Consider the following 18159-nt stretch of genomic DNA (forward strand, 5'->3'; position numbering starts at 1 on the left):
GAACAAAACTTTCCAAGAGTAGATGAAACAGGAAATAATGAAAGTAGAAAGAGCACAGTTTGTAGAATATGTGGCCCTCGATGAGAAACCCAGCATTGTGAATTGCCATTTTCTTGGGAAAATTGCATCCATTCATCTGAGTCTCAATTTACTCATTTATAAAATGAAGAGATTGAACCAAATGATTTCTAAGGTCTCTCACTACTCAAAAAATCCAATAATTTTTAGAATAGAGGTGTTTAAGGATTTTATAGCACATTCAGTTTAATTTTTAATTTATAAACCTAGACTTGCTATTACAATATATAAAAAAGAGCTAACAAGGAAATAAAACCAAGAGCACAGATACTTCTGCTATAAAAAAAGTGAAACACTTAATTTCAATCCCAGTCTCAAGTTATGAAGTCTAGATAATGGCAAAGAGAAATCCAGAATGTGCTGAATTAAAAGATGATAAAGAAGTAACAAGGAGGCTTGGCTAAGGATTGTATGAAAAGCCCTTAGTTCTAACAAACTGTAATTGGTTCACAATAAAACTCCTACTTCTAGGAAATGCCATTTTAACAGATTACAAATTTCATAGTATGAATGCCATAGCAGTAATTTGCAATTTCTAATGTGCCTGATGTTCAGATAATGGCGGGAATTCTCATTGTCTTCACAATGTTCTCTGGACTCAAATATTCTGTAAACATGTCAGCTTCCACTGTGTACTCAAGTCTCCAGCTTAGCAGTCTCAGCAATTCCATACTGTTTTGCCCCTATGTCATTTGCATCTAAGAAAACAGCTCAAGATTGGTATCTCTGGTTATGTCTTTCTTCTAATTTTCCTAGGTTCCCTTGTGTCATAGCACTTACTGATATCTGTTCTCTGAATCCTTATGGTAAATAGTGTAGGAAAGAATAAACATAATGGTTTTATAACTATTATGCCAGAAGGTACTAAGTTTACTGAGTTTAGAGTCAAAAACGAGTTCAGATTCTGGCTTTGTCATTTAATAACTATATAACTATGGGCAAGACCCTTAAGCTTTCAGGGTCTCATTTTCTTAGTTGACAAAAATGATTGGAGTTGAATTTGATAATGGATAGGACTGTTTTGATTTCTTAACCTATGCTAGGAATCAATCAACAGCATCTGTTAAGCTTTCCCTATGGTCTTAGGCACATTTTAACCAATTACTCAAGGTGTGCGTGCGTGCATGTGTGTGTGTATGTGTGTGCATGTGTGCATGTGTGTGTGTGGAGTGGGAGAGGATCATAATAAAGATGGGGTGGGTAGGATGGAGAAGGTTCTAATATGACTTCTTGGAAAAGCTATTCACTTTTAACTTTTAAAAGAAAATCACCTTTGTATAAATTATTTTGGTCTTAAGCAATTCTATTAATACCACATTTTGCTATATTAAATGGTCCCAGATAGTCATTTCTAGTCATTCCCAATTTGATGTTTTGTACTATGTACTGAACCCAGAAATGAGAAGGTATAGATTGTCCCACTCAGTAGTATCAACCAGTCAACATCTATTGAGTGATGAAAATGTTCCAGATACTCAGCTAGGGAGTTACTGGGGATGCAAAGTAAAATATAAGATGGTACTTACTCTCCACGATCTATAACAGCAAGTAAACTATCTTGTACACACATATATAGGTATAAAGGTACAAAGAAAAACAGTTATGATATATTTCAATGTCATTAACCTTAATAACAATCCTCTGAGATAGGCGCTTTTATTATCTTCATTTTAGAAATGAGAAAATTGAGGGTTAGAGAGTTTAAGCAATTTGCAGAGGCTTGCATGGCAGCTAGTAAGTCTCCTAAGTGGAATTTGAATTCTGGTCCTTCTGACCTCAAGGCAAACATTCTATCTACTTTGTCATGCTCCAGCTCAATCAGAGCAGTAGCATCATAAATCTACTCCTTCCTTTTGCTTCCCAACCTTCCTCCCAAATACAATAGTTTTTAGCAGTAACTTTTAGATGATCAGTCAGTTGACAATTTTTTATTGCATTATAGACCTTAGATATTATTTTTTAAAGTAAAGAAAATTAGACCTGAATACTTTTCCTTAAGATATTTGACTTTCTACGAAGTATGAATCAGTTTTCTCCCCTGAACTCTGAAATTACCTCCTGCTCCCTCCTTTTGCTATGGTGATTTTTCTTCTTATCTTGAGGGCAGGATAGACAGGAGAAGATAGGGAGAATGGGGAGGGGGAGGGAGAAGAGAAAATGAAAACACTAATTCAAGAGGAAGGTGATTTAAGCAATGAGCTCAAATGTCACAGCTCTCTGCTATAACTATTGCTGGATTTGTCAGATTTCTGAATCTAGGCCAGATAACTATCATACTCTTTGCTTCATAGGTTTGTATTGCCAAGAATTTCTGTAACTATGGATTTAATGACCAAGAGCTTGATGAAAACAGTTACAAGAACCTGATCCAGAGGGAGGGGTAAAAAAAAAAAAAAAGATCATGCTTTACCAATGGAGAGATGACCCCAAAAGAATGTAATTGCTCCTAAGACATGATGGTTATTGTCCAAGAGATTAGCAGATATACTACAACCAAATACATAGAGTAATAATCTTAGATATATATCTTGGAATCTTGTTTTACATTATATTATATATGATATCTTATATCAGAGCATTTATAAATCATTTTCTTTTCCATTTGAAACTGATTTCCTACTCAGAAAGCACTTAGTTCATTAAAAGGAATTTCATATCTTCTATACTCTTCATTGCATATATTATTTACTACCTTTACCCCATATTCCAAATCAGAAGAAAGGTACTAATTTTAAAAATAAATAAATAAAGCAGGAAACTAGTTTGATGGAGACATAATGTTCTTTTTTAAAATTCATTCATTTATTTATTTTATTTTTTATTTTATTTAATAATAACTTTATATTGACAGAATCCATGCCAGGGTAATTTTTTACAACATTATCCCTTGCACTCGTTTATGTTTCGATTTTTCCCCTCCCTCCCTCCATCCCCTCCCCAAGATGGCAAGCAGTCCTATACATGTTAGATATGTTGCAGTACATCCTAGATACAATATATGTCTGCAGAACCGAACAGTTCTCTTGTTGCACAGGGAAAATTGGATTCAGAAGGTAAAAATAACTCGGGAAGAAAATAAAAAATGCAAATAGTTCATATTCGTTTCCCAGTGTTCTTTCTTTGGGTGTAGCTGTTTCTGTCCATCATTTATCCATTGAAACTCAGTTAGGTCTCTTTGTCAAAGAAATCCACTTCCATCAGAATACATCCTCATACAATATCGTTGTTGAAGTGTATAATGATCTCCTGGTTCTGCTCATTTCACTTAGCATCAGTTCATATAGGTCTCTCCAAGCCTCTCTTGTATTCATCCTGCTAGTCATTCCTTATAGAACAATAATATTCCATAACATTCATATACCACAATTTACCCAGCCATTCTCCAATTGATGGGCATCCATTCATTTTCCAGTTTCTGGCCACTACAAACAGGGCTGCCACAAACATTTTGGCACATACAGGTCCCTTTCCCTTCTTTAGTATCTCTTTGGGGTATAAGCCCAGTAGTAGCACTGCTGGATCAAAGGGTATGCACATTTTGATAACTTTTTGGGCATAATTCCAGATTGCTCTCCAGAATGGCTGGATTCATTCATTCACAACTGCATCAACAATGCATCAGTGTCCCAGTTTTCCCGCATCCCTTCCAACATTCATCATTATTTTTTCCTGTCATCTTAGCCAATCTGACAGGTGTGTAGTGGTATCACAGAGTTGTCTTAATTTGCATTTCTCTGATCAATAATGATTTGGAACATTCTTTCATATGAGTGGCAATAGTTTCAATTTCATCATCTGAAAATTGTCTGTTCATATCCTTTGACCAGAGACATAATGTTCTTTTCAACTCTATGGTAGCTTGTGGGGAAGATAATGCTATTTTAAAGAAATTTAACACTATATTGTGATATTCCACTGAGAACACAATTCTATACTCCATGTTTAACTACAATTGCAATAAAAATATGCTATACCAATTACGGAAAATAATATTTCATAATGTATTCATCAGGTAAAACTACTGTGCTACTTTGCAGCTGCCTTTATTTACCAAAAAGAGGAAAAGATATAACAAAATCTAAGATCACAAAAATTATAATGTAGATTGAAAGTATTGGGGAAGGTGAACTTTTTTCTGGGTCAAATAAGTAGTCCCTGTCAAATAGATTTAAGAGAGAAAGGGAGGGAGAGAGGGAAGTCAGAGGGATGGAGAGAAGAAGAGAAAGTGAGAAAGAGACTAATCATTTTCTCCTTAGAAATATTCAAGAGTGAATCCCATCAAGTATTTGACTTAACAGGGTTTAAAATAGCTGTCATCTTATGATTAGGCAGAAGAAATACCCATTTCTCTACTTATGGAGTCACAGAGTGTGAGCCTGGACTTAACCCTGTGGGTATGACTTGGTCACCCTGACTTGACAATATCTCTTTTTTTAACTGATCTTTTTGGTCTGGCACTTACAAAATTACTAAGGAGCTATTTTTAGTTTACTATTCGTGTAACTTGTAAGAAATTAACATTGAATATAAATATACATGTCTGTTTGTATGTATATATATATGTATGTATGCATATATGCATATATATGTATTATATACATGTACACACACACACACACACACATACATAGATAACTTGGTATGGGTGTGGCAAATAACCATTGGCACTTGGTTAAGAGGTCAATCATAACTCCTATTTTGAAATAAAGACCTTAATTTCTGCTTTCTGAAAAAATTGGCTAAATCAAAAAGCATACAGGCAAACTAAAATAAAGATATTTATCTATAACAGATAAGACCTAATTATGACTTTTCATTTGTTGTGGTGAGCTTTTTCTTCTCAAAGCGCAGCCAGGTGATAAAAGTTCAGATCTTTTATTATCTCCAATATAGCCCGGTTAGCTTAGAGGCCTATCTCTCTGCTTGGTTCCAAGAGCTCTCTCCAAATGTCTTTAAATCCAAAGGTCTGGTCCTTCAGCCTCTGCCTCTGCTTTCTTCAGCCTCCAGCCAGCTCCATTCTTCATGTCATTCCAGTGAAATCTCGACTTGTAGCTTCTTCACTCTGAAGAACTTCTTCGTCTGCCACCAGCCAGCCAAGAGGAAAAAATGTATTCTGTCTTGCCTTGTCTCGGAGAGAGGGCTTCTGGCGTAACTCCACTGAAATCTGACCGAGAGCTTCTGTCTGTTTCTTTTATCCAAGAGGGAGGAATTGTGGGATACGAGAGAGAGGGATTATGGGTTTTCTCCCATAGTGCTCTCTGGCCCAAAGAGCTTCAAGGGAGGTGTGAACTCATTGAACTCCAATGAGTAAAGGTGTGAACACAAGCCTTGTATTAATTAGTTCTACTTAGTACCTTGTTTCAGGTTCTGCCCAAAACATCTTCTTGTAAGATTAGATCAACTCTAATTAGTTAGCAGTTAGTAAGGATTCCAACAATTTGTCATGTGGATGCTTTCAATATTTGTTTCTCTCTTTTCATCAAAGAAACATGCTTTTAAAATATCTTAGGTAGCTAATTAGCAAATTACAGAAATTTTGGATATGGGGCACCGTTCTTCATTGAATAAAATAATGCATTTCTCTTCATATGACTTTAATGGAATTAGCATCCAATATCAATCTTCCTAGGCTTCTTTTGTTTGTAATCTTTTGCATGAGAAAACCACATTTTTAATTATTTATATTTACTAGAAAGAGTTACCCCAAATTAAAGAATAGGAGACCACTAATTTAAATGTGATTTGTACCCTTAAAAGAATTTGTTAGCTTTGTGAAGTGAAAAGGGTCAATTTCTTAAAAAAAAAAAAAAAAAAAGAATGATTTCATATATCTTGATATGGGCAATGAGTAGTTAACTCTCTAGATGCAGTACATCTTCCCTTTCACACCCTAATCCTAGCTTGCCTAGTAAAACAATTCTGTAAGAATTTATATGCTTTTTTCATTTCATTAAATCTATTTTTAAGGAGTTTTCTTCAGATAACTTCTGTTTTTCCTTTTCCAACTCTTTTGCAAAGTTATCACTTCCTTTCCCCGATTTTCTTCTAACTCTTTTTGAAGATCCTTTTTGAATTCTTCCAAGAGTGTCTTGTGAAATGGGGACCAACTCATATACCCCTTTGGGGCTTCATCTGGAGATGATTTGCTTTTAGGATCCTCACGATTTGAGAGCATTTCTCTTTTTCCATAAAAGCTACTATGATCACATTTCTTTTTGCTTTTTTGCTCATTTTTGGAAGGTTGAGGTCTGCTCTTTAGGGCAAAAGGGTGATAGCCACTTTAGATTACCCTGGGGCTAATACTTGCTGACTGAATTCTGATGCTGGGTAGGCATGACCAGATACCATGTTTCTCTGGGGTTGGGAGGATCACTATTTGCCTTTTGTATTTGGTTTGGATGTGTTACAGCTAATCTGCTGATCTACTGACTTGTAACCAGGACAGAATAGTCTAAGAGCTTTCCAATAGATTCCCTTGTGCTTGGATGCTGCAATGAATGCCATGATTCCCTGACCCAGCTCCCTGCAGTGCATCTGTGCTCAGTTGCCTCCCCCCTGCCTGATTTAAACAGATGGTTTCTGAAGTTCTTCCAATGTATCTTCTTCTAGAAATTTGTTATACTCCAAATATTTGTGGGTTCTGTCACGCCAAAACTAGTTCAGAGACTTAATCTGGGGTTAATATGAGGAACACTAGGAGGAACTCAGATAAATATATGTCTACTCTTCACCATTTTAGCTCTGCTCCCCCACTTCCTAGTAAAACTTTTGCATCAAGGACATGGCTTCTCCACTTTTTGATCTCTAAAACATAAATATTTATGATTAGCATATGAAAAAATTTCATCAAATATTGTAAATACAGTTGAGATCAGATTCCTATATACCTGATTTGGGGAAGCAGTTTGCTATTACCAACAGAACACTGAAATCATGTACATATAGATAATCCATTCAACTGTCTTGACACAACTAATAGTCAACAAATGACTTGACCATGTTTAAATGAAATAGCCTATTTGTTTGACTGTATTTCAGTTGGTCCAAATGACTAGTTGTAAATGCAACTATAACTTCAATTCTAAATGTTTAAATTTCATGATTTTCATAATGTTAATTTTAAGGGAAGATGCTTTAAACTGTCTGATGACTGTCTATGCCATTTGTCTTACAAACAATTAGCTAAAACTATCAGTATTTTCAAATAAATGGTTCTATCTTAGACCCATCCCATACCCCCTTTCTCTTTGTTGTATCATAAATTAAATTCAGTCCTTCAAAATGTACTTATCTCCCAAATACAATCAGAAGGAGTTGTGCAAAAAATTTGGAGAGCAAAATTTGTTCTGAATTATCTCTTCATTCATTATAATTTGTGATATGTCCAACATTCTGAATTATTTTTCTGCTGCTCCATTTTTTACTTGTCAAAGAACTGTAGAAAAGGTAGACCATGTGCTGATAATGATTTAAAAAAAAAAAAAAAAACGAACATAAATTATTCCATCCTTTACAGAGCCTAGCACGAGGTGATATACACACCAGGCACTCAAAAGATAATAGTAATTGCAAATGTGGAGATATTAATTAAATTAATATTAGGACAGGTCTGGAAAATGAGTTACATATAATCTACTTGATTTTCACAGAATCTCACAATCTCAGAAATCACCTACTTGAAAGTGAACTAGAAAAATTCCTTTCTTAACCATCCTAGCCAGAGTTCATCCAATCCATTTGAAGTTTTCTTTTTAATATGGAGGAGGCCTTTACCTAGTGAAACAATTTTACACTTTTTTTTTCATTTATTTATTTCTGGTGAGGTAATTGGAGTTAAGTGGCTTTCTTAGGATCACACTGTTGGTAAGTATTAAGTGTCTGAGGCTGAATTTGAAGTCAGGTCTTCCTGATTGTAGGACCAGTGTTCTATTCATTGTGCCATCTAGTTGCCCAACTTTCATACTTTTAGATAGCTCCATTATCAGAAATACTTGCTTACATAGAATCTATATGTGTCTCCTTAATCCTTTCACCAATTGCCTTTAGATTTGTCCTACTGTGGCAAGATAAAACAATCCTAATCCCTCATCCAGATGTCATCTCTTTATGTATTTGAAGAGTACTTTTATTTCCCTCCTATGTCTTCTTACTTCCAAGAATTATTTCAAAGTGTATAATAACTCTGGCTACTCTCCTCTAAATGGTTTTAAACACGAACATTTCCTTCTAAAAGTATGATGCTCAGAATTAAATCCAGTATGGTAAATGTGATATGACTAGAGATAATTTAAAAGAGCTATTACCTCTCTTTATGCTCACTGTATACTTCTAATGTACCTTAAGTTCCTATGTACTGTTTTGAAAGCAATATCTCACTGTTATTATTATATTGTCATTTACTTTGGGTTTGATATGCACCAAAAACTGTCAGAACTTTCCTAGATGAATCTTGGTGAGTAATACATTCCTCTGTCTTGGATTTGTAAATTTAATATCTCAAGTTCAAATATAAAACTTTATACTTATCTCTACCAATTTTTAAAAATTATAATCAGATCAATATTGCAAGCTATGAAAATCATTTTTTTTGGATTCTGAATTTGTTAGTCTAACTTTTAACTTTCCTAACACCTTTAAGTTATCTATAAATTTAAAGAAGTATGCTATTATACTTTCCTCAAGTCTTTTATTAAAAATAATAACAAAAGATCAAGACTCATCCATGAGTCACATTAAGCTTCTAAAGATACCAAAAAACATCCCATTTGGCTCAATTCAATTTAACAAAGGAAACAGACAAATATCAGCAACAAACTTTTTCTTTTCCAAATAGCATCCATATTCATAAAGTGAATCTTGGGGCAGCTAGAAAGTCTAGTGGTTGGAGCACCAGCCCTGAAATTAGTAGTACCTGAGTTCAAATCTGATCTCAGATAACACTTCCTAGCTGTGTGATCCTAGGCAAGTAACCCAACCTCAATTGCCTCAGCAAAACAAAACAAAACAAAACATAAAGAAAATCTTACTTGAACTAAAATAAGATAATAGCAGTAACATAGTGGTGATAGGAGTCTTCAGAATATCTTTTTTTTTTCAGTTTTAGACAAGTTCAACACAAAGACAAACAAAAGGGAAAATACGGAACTGAAAAAATTACTGGAGAAGTTATAATTAAATTCTTTTTGGCATATTCTAAATAGGGCAGCAAAAGAATATGTGTATTTCAAAGCATGAATAGAATTTTTACAAAAATTACCACATATTTGGACAAAGAGATATTGCAAACAGATGTCAAAAAGCAGAAATAATTATGACACCACTTTATAGACCACAATACAATAAAAATATTCATTGGAACAAGGATCACAAAAAAAAATCCAATTGGGGATTTAATAATGAAATCCAAAATTATGAGTGGATTAAAATAATAATTTTAGAATCAATTAATAATTATGTGAAAGAAAAATGATAATCATGTAAAATTTTCTGAAATTAAGATAAAGTAGTTTTCAGTAGAAAAATCAACTCTATGTACATTTTTTCTCAATAACATTTTTTTTTCAAACACATCTAAAATAGTTTTCAGCATTAATGTTCATAAGATTTTGTGTTCCCAATTTTTTCTCCTTCTCTCCCATACCTTACCCTCCCCAAGAGAGGAAGCAATCTGATGTTAGTTATACATATGCAATACTTTTAAATATATTCTTTATTTGTCATGTAAAGCAAGAAAAATTAGTCCAAAAGGGAAAAAAAAAACACACATACACACAAAACTAACAAAAAGTTTCAGGTACTATGCTTCGAGTTATATTTGGTCTCCATAGTTCTCTCTTTGGATGAGGATAGCATTTTCCATTCTGAGTTTATTGGAATTGGATCACCATAATACTGAGAATAGTCTATCAGGGTTGATCATCATATAATCTTGATGTTACTGTATACAATGTTCTTCTCACTTCACACAGCATCAGTACATGTAAATCTTTCCAGGCTTTTCTGACATCAGCCTGCTCACCATTTCTTAATGCACATTCATATGCCATGACTGACTCAGATCTTACTCAATTGATGGGCATTCACGCAATTTCCAATTTCTTTTTACTACAAAAAGAGCTACTATAAACATTTTTGCACAGGTTTGAACTTCTCCCTCTTTTATGATCCCAGTAGAGACACTACTGGATCAAAGGATGAATTCAAGAAAGTTCAATATTAAGAAAAAATCAACTTTATTAATAATATTAAAATTAAAAGATCAGAAACTAAATGATCATCTCAATAAATGTGGAAAAAGTCTTTATTAAAGTGCTTCATTCTTTTATGATAAAAATCCTACGAAGCATAACCATAAAAACTCCCTTTTATTATCACAAAAAGCATCTATCTAAACACAAAAGCAAACATCATATGCAATAGAAATACACAAGATTATTTCCAAAATATGGACATAAACAAATTCTCACACTTTCTTCACTATTAATAAAATTCTGGAAATACAAGTAACAACAATAAAACAAAAGAAGGAAATTAAGATGACATAAAATGATCTATATTTGCTGATGCTGTCATGATATACTTGAAAAATTATAGAGAATGAACAAAGAAACTATTTGAAATGATAAATAGTTTGAGCAAAATTTCAGGCTAAAATAAATCTTCAAAAATCAATAGAAATTCTTTATTAACAATAACAGAACCCAAGAAGTAAAAAGAAAAAGGGATATCTCATTCTAAATAATAACAGACTTTCTAAAATATCTTGGTATTGCCTTAAAGAGTACACAAAAGATGTGAATGTATTCAATTACAAAATGCTTCTTAGAGAAATACAGAATTATTTAAATAATAATGCTTCTTAAATATCAGTGCTCATGGCTAGGTCATATCAATATAGTAAAAATGACAATACTTTCAATACTAGTAATTCCATTCTAATGTCTCTCTATGTATCTAGAAGTGTATAAAATAAAAAATGAACATCATTTGGAAAAAAAAATATCTAAAATATCAAGGAAAATATAAAAAGAAGTAGTGATGAAAAAAGAATAATGGTTACTAACCTGAAATTATATTATAAATCAACAATTATCAAAATCATATCATATTAGTTAAAAAAAAATAGAGATAATTGGAACAGATAAGTCCAATGAGAATCAAAAACAATTGAATTCAGTAGTGAGGTATCTAATAAAGTGAAAAACATAAACTACGCTGAAAAGAAAATCTTTGTTTCATAAAACTTACTGGGAAAACTGGAAAGCAGAAATTAGACTTAGCTCAACATCTTACATTATATTCCATAACACATTCTAACTGAATAAATTATCTTAATAATCACATTTTTTAAAAATTAGAAGGTAAACACATCATATAATTCTTACAGTAATGGGTAAGAAATACATTCCTAAATGAACAAAAGATAGAGAAAAAGAGAAAAATAAAAGTGAATATTGATTATGTGAAACTTAAAAGCTTCTGCAGAAAATTAATGTTCCTATATAAGAAAGAAAGTGTTTGAGTGAAAAAACAATGTATCAATTTTTTTTACTAAGGGCTTAATATATAATATATTATATATATATATATTTAAAATAATGATCTATCTATATTTAACAACCTATCTATGTATTTATCCATATGCCTGTTTGTCTATCTATATACACAAAAACATGTTTATATATTTATATATTATATAGAATTTTATATATTACATGATATTTTTCATATAATATTACATATTGTATATTTTACATATTACATAGAGTTTGAAATAATAGCCATTTCTCTATGAATAAATGTGCAAAGCTTATGAACAATTCTCAAAAGAATTGCAAAGTATTTACAACCACATAAAAAGTACTTGAAATGACTAATAATAAATGAGAAATGAAAATCAAAACACCCCTAAGATTTCACCTTATACTCTGAAAATTGGGAAAAATAATAAAGAATTGATAATGATAAAGAATTCAGTGCTGGAGGGATAATAAAATAATAAGTGCACTAACACATTGCTTTTGGAGCTCTGAAATGTTACAACTATTTTACAACTACAGTACATAACCTTTGAACTACAAATTCCATTACTGGCAATATAGCCATGGAAACTATTGATAAGAGGAAGAGTCCTCACATATACATAAATATTTATAGCATCACTTTTTGTAATAGTAAAGAGTTGGAAATAATATAGATGTCTATTGATTATGCTTGTTTGATCATTTCAATTGTGTCTAATTCTTTCTACTCTATTTTGGATTTTCTTGGCAAAAATACTGGAATGAATTGCCATTTCCTTCTCCAGCTCATTTTACCGATGAGGCAAACAATATTAAGTGACTTGCTTAGGGTCATGTAGCTATTAAGTGTCTAAAGTCAAATTTGAACTCAGGATGATGAGACTTCTTGACTTTAGTTTTGGCTATCTATCCACTGTGCCATCTTGCTGTAAAGGGAGGAAATAGCTAACAGATGGTGAATACGTGAATATCAATGTATTTTCAGAAATGGTATGCGTGATGAATATAGAGAAGCATGTAAATATTTACATGAACTGATGCAAAGTGAAGTAAGCAAAGCTAAAAAAACAATATATTCAATAATTATAATAATGCAAATATAAAAAATAATATTGTACCCAATTTAAAAAGTGAATATAACAAAATAATAAGCATCAAGCATAATTCAAATGAAAAAATATGAGAAGACAGCCCTACCCTTTTATAGAGGAGGAAGATGTAGAGCTATTACACATTTCATATGTTTTCTGACTTTTTCCATGTATTAATCAATTATATGTATTATTTTTCCTCTTTAAAATGCTTTAAAAAAATGGGATGACTCTCTGAGTAGGAAAGGGAGAAGGATACTAAGAATAACTATAATGATATAAAAAGAGAATATATCAGTAAGATATTATTTTTAAAAATCCTTACTTTCTGACTCATCTACATTTATTAGTAACACACAGTAGTACATCATCAATATTCTCTATTATTCCACTATATACATACTGTATTTTAGGTAAACTGAAGTAATTTCTATTCTTTTTAAATTTGTAATTTCGTTTCCTGTCTAACCTTGAATAGATTTTCTTCCTTGTTTATATATGTATCTATAATGCAGATTATAAAATATAACATTATTCATGTAGAGAAGGATCAACAACAATTTGGAAGTGCAGTTGTGAAATGGTTTATGCTTAGGCCACAGTTTAGAGAGACACATCCCTTAATAATGGATCAGGGATTGAGTTCTCAATCTTGTTCTTCCGAAAGATTCTTCTTTCCTATTTTGTTCCCATTATGTCCTCTTGACACAAACAAACAAATACCAGACAACAGATGGACAAGTTTGATCATAACTGTTTATGAGAAATAATATTAAATCTAACAATTAAATCTTAACAAAATTTTAAGAAATCAGAATTAAGTGGAAGTAAGGCAAGGGTAGGATGTCACTTCTTCTTATTGATTTGTTTGTTTCACCACTCCTGCTATGGGGACTAACAATTGTGATAAAAACATACAATCAAGTATCTCCAAGATCACGGATTTAGAAATCATCTCTTGTGGTTTTAAAGAATGAAATATCAGAAATATTGAGACACCAGTTATTGCCTTGGTTATTTTGCTATCATGGAACACCAATCAATTCTCATTTCTATCCTATTTTTACTTGCTTCCCAAATTTCCCCAACATATATTATATAAAAACTCCATTCTCTCCTATTAGAGGGCTTATCTCAGTTTCCTTGCTTCCTCAATTGAGAACTACAAATCTCTGTGTGTATGTATATGTATTTATGTGTATTATGTATGCATTCACGTGTGTATATATGTAGATATATGTATGCAATAAATTTCTGCCAGAAGTTGTTATGATTGGAGTATCACCTCCACTTTTTCACCTTCACTTTGAATTCTTGACTTCCTTTAAAGTTGAGCTCTCCAGTTAGTATTGAAAATCTGGTCCTTCTTTAAGCAGAATGGCACAGTGGGAAAAAACTGGATGCAGTGAGGAGATCTGGGTTTAAATCCAGGCCCTAACTCTAATGAATGCTATATCTATGGGCTGATTAGTCTTGCAGGAACTGTTTCTTCATCTTATCAAATGAAAATAAAAGTATTTTCATTTTTACCTTGGGAAAGGACTTTCTTGGCCTTAAAGCTCTATATACCCTTCTGTTATTATTAGACTAGGGATATTGGACAAGTCCTGAGCAAACAGAAACATTTTTTTTAACTAGCAGCATCATTTTTGTTTAGATAGTAATGGATAAAGTGCTGGGCCTGGAGTCAAGAAAGACTCATCCTCATGAGTTCAAATCTGGTCTCAGACATTTCCTAGCTGTAGGTAAGTCACTTCACCCTGTCTGCCTCATGGCAAACCACTCCATTATCTTTGCCAAGAAAACCCCAAATGGGGTCACGAAGAGTTGAACATGACTGAAGAATATTTATTTTTACTTGAAAGCAAACTACTTGGACCATATCTACTTCTCTTGTTAAGAAATGGTTGTAAATTTTCCAACATTAAAAAGCTTCATTGGTTTCTAAAAAAAAAAAAAAAAAAATAAAGTTGAGCTCTCTTTGCCATCATTTCTGAGAAATTTTTCTTTATCTCTTTATTATTATTGCTTGATCCAGTTCTCTCTAATCATTATATATATAATAATTTATTTATACAATTAATATTTTGGAGAATGCAAGTTCCTTGAGGACAGGGGCCTTTTCTTCTTTAATTTCTTTGTGTCCCCAGTGTCTTATACATAACAAAAACTTAATAAATGTTTATTAGGCTGGATAGGACCTTTGGAAAGTTATAGTGCTACATTTATCAGAACTATATGAACAGTGGGCTCTAGAAGAGGATAATGCATTCCATATAGATGAGTAATATTCTTCATCCCACATTTTAATAGCTTTTTATTTAAATAATTCATGTACAAAGATAGTTTTTAACATTCATCTTTGCAAAATTTTGTATTCCAAAGTTTTCTCCCTCTTTTCCCCCATCCCATACTATAGACAACAAGCAATCCAATATAGTTTAAACATGTCCACTTCTTCTAAACATATTTCCTTATTAGATAAGTTATACTCTAAGAGAGTTTTAATAGTAGGCAAAAGACAGTGAAAAGAATGATCATCTCATTTACCTCAGTGTACACTATCCACCTGCACTTCCTTACCACTATCCCCAAGCAAGACATTAATCCTGACTTTGCTTAATTTTACTAAACTGAGTGAATTAGAAAGCATTGACTTCCTAAAGTAAAGCTATATTTTTGCCCTAATGCACATTGTTTAATGTATTTTATGATTCAATTGAATCATCAATCTATCCAAATACCCCAAACTTCACATGTTTATAAATGTATAGCAAACAGAATGATCCATTGAAATACATCCTTGAACAAAGAGATATCTTTATGAGACATTCTGATTTTGTGAATTTATTCATGTCCATGTTACCAGCAATACCAGCAATAAATACAATGCTTGTTCAAAAAATTACATGAAACATTAAATTCTATATTCCTGGTAAGTGGGTTTAAAATAATTTAGTGCAAGTAAACAAATCATGTTCAGAAAACTTTCTGAAAATTTGCAATGAACAACAAACTTTAAAACACATTCTTCTTTCTAATATTCTATGAGTATTTCAACTAGTTCATATAATTTTTCTAGATGGGGCTTTTCAGAGCTGGAAATTTTGCTATGGTTTATGGGGAAATCATTTTGTTAAACAATTTGCATACTTTAGCAGTTTTCCAGTTCTTATTGGTGTGAAATCTTGAAATGCAATACTGCATCTTGCCTATGAAAAAATAGAAAAAAGGAAAAAGAGAGAGACAGACAAAAAGACAGGGACAGGGAGGGAGGAGGAAAAGGAAAGAGGGAAGAAAGGAAGGAAGGAGGGAAAGGTAAGAGGAAGGAAAGAAAAAGAAAGCGAGAAAGAAAGAAAAGGAAAGTGAAGGGAGAGAAAGAAAACAAAAAAAAATGATGGAACTAATTAAGGAAGGAAGAAAAGAAAGGAAGGAAGGAAGAGAGACAGACAGTGAGAGAGAGAGAGAGAGAAGAGAGAGAGAGAGAGAGAGAGAGAGAGAGAGAGAAGAGAGAGAGAGAGAGAAGAATAGTAGCATCCCAAATTTAATGGAACTGATAAAATGTTTTCTCAGAGCTATTAGTAGGAATTTTGTTACTGAGATACAAATTATTTGGCAGAGAACAAGATACCACAAGACATTAAAGAGGAAAGTGACAAAAGCCTATTGCAACATTGCTTCTTGGAGACTAGGGAGCAGAGCAGGAGAGCTTCCTATTTTAACTATTTTTGTTAATTTAGGATTAATCTTACTCTCTATCCCCATCTGAGCTGCTGAAAGACCAAAAGTGCTATCAGTAAGCTCTAAACATGTCATCCCACCAAAGTCCTTGACATTACCAAATTGCTTCAATAAGAGAAATGAACATGGTTATAGCAATAGAAATGAAAGTAATGAAAATTCATTATATGTTTAGCCACTTCACTATATCAACTATTGGGCTTTTTCATGAGACTTTCCATTTGCAGATAACTCTTATATGTGTTATCTCCCTTTAGAAAATATGATCTTGAGAGCAAGAACTGTCTTGATTTTCTATTTATATCTTAAGAGTAGTCACATTACCTTGCTTTTAATAGGCATTTAATAAATATTTTAATTAATTATTAAATTGAGAAAATTGGGGGAAATTCAATGACTTGTCCAAGATCACTCAGGTAGTACAAAGTGGGAGAAGGAAAATTCAGAATTTGAGGAATCTATGTTATGGAAACTTACTTTTAAAAATTATTGTAAATCTTTTTAGGGACCTTTCGGTATTCTTAATGAACACTATTTTTATAGAAAGTCAGAAATGGTTAAATAAAACTGGAGCAGATTTTAGGTTTTTGAGTAGATCATTGTGAAGTAGCTGCTGAACAAGAGGATCATATTCATTTTAAGAAACATGGGTAAGAGTGTTTTAGAAGCCAGCTGATTATTTCATTCTCTGTTTCTTTTTAACATCCTAGTGACCCATTGTGACTGCCAGTTACCTTTTCATTGCATAAAAGTAAAATCTAATTGGAACAAATATATCAGGACAGTAAGACGTATAGAAATTTATAATGAACATTGAGTAAAATAAATATACTGTCAATTAGGGCTAGGGAACTCCTTTGATATGCCAAAATTTTCATTAAAATAAGTGGGTTTTATTATCATGGAACTTATCCTGAATCAACTTTCTTGATCTTCATGGTAATATATATTAGTAGGGGGAAGAGGGGGGAAGGTAACATAAAAGCCTTTTCCCTTTAGGGAGAAATCTGGTGTACAAAGCATGTTATTGAGCAATATTTCTCAAAATGATATTTAAATATTCTTGACTACTTATAATTGTCAGTAAGCTAAAGAAAACAAAAACACTTGGTAAAGTTTTGGTTTTTTAGAAAATTTTAATTAAAGCATGATTGTTTTGAGTAACAATTTACTAAAAAAAGATAACTCATTCCTTAGCAGTGTAATAAGGTGGACTAGTTAGTCAATGGCATCTACACTCTACAACCAAGAGGAAAAAAAGGAATTCTTATTATAATTTTTCCCACTAAACAAAGGTGAGAAATGGGCAAATTTCCTTGCCTAATAATTATTAGTTGTAGTTTGGGAATTAGTCAATATTGTGAACTATTATTTTGCCCTGAGGATATTCCTGGCAAATTGAAGCTTGCCAGAGAAGCTTACATTAAGCAGTCCTTCCATGTAGGGTACATGGTTTTGAGAAGTTTTCCAAGCTGTCTTAAAGGGTACAAGTATGCACATTTTGGAATTCAATCAGAATCATTCACAATAGCCTTTTAAAAATAAGAGTAACAAGAAAACTTTAAGCAGCCATTCCTTTTGTTTTTTAAAAAGAGGAAGTTAGCCAAAATGTTTGAGGAGCCAGAGATGACCTTTTTGCTTTGAGTGAAAGTACAATTTGCACAATGAGTTTCAGCAAGGAGCAATGATCTAAGGTGACCTGATTATAGGGTTATAGTTGTCTCCAA

Source organism: Antechinus flavipes, chromosome 3 (assembly GCF_016432865.1).
Source record: "Antechinus flavipes isolate AdamAnt ecotype Samford, QLD, Australia chromosome 3, AdamAnt_v2, whole genome shotgun sequence".
Classification (NCBI taxonomy): domain Eukaryota; kingdom Metazoa; phylum Chordata; class Mammalia; order Dasyuromorphia; family Dasyuridae; genus Antechinus; species Antechinus flavipes.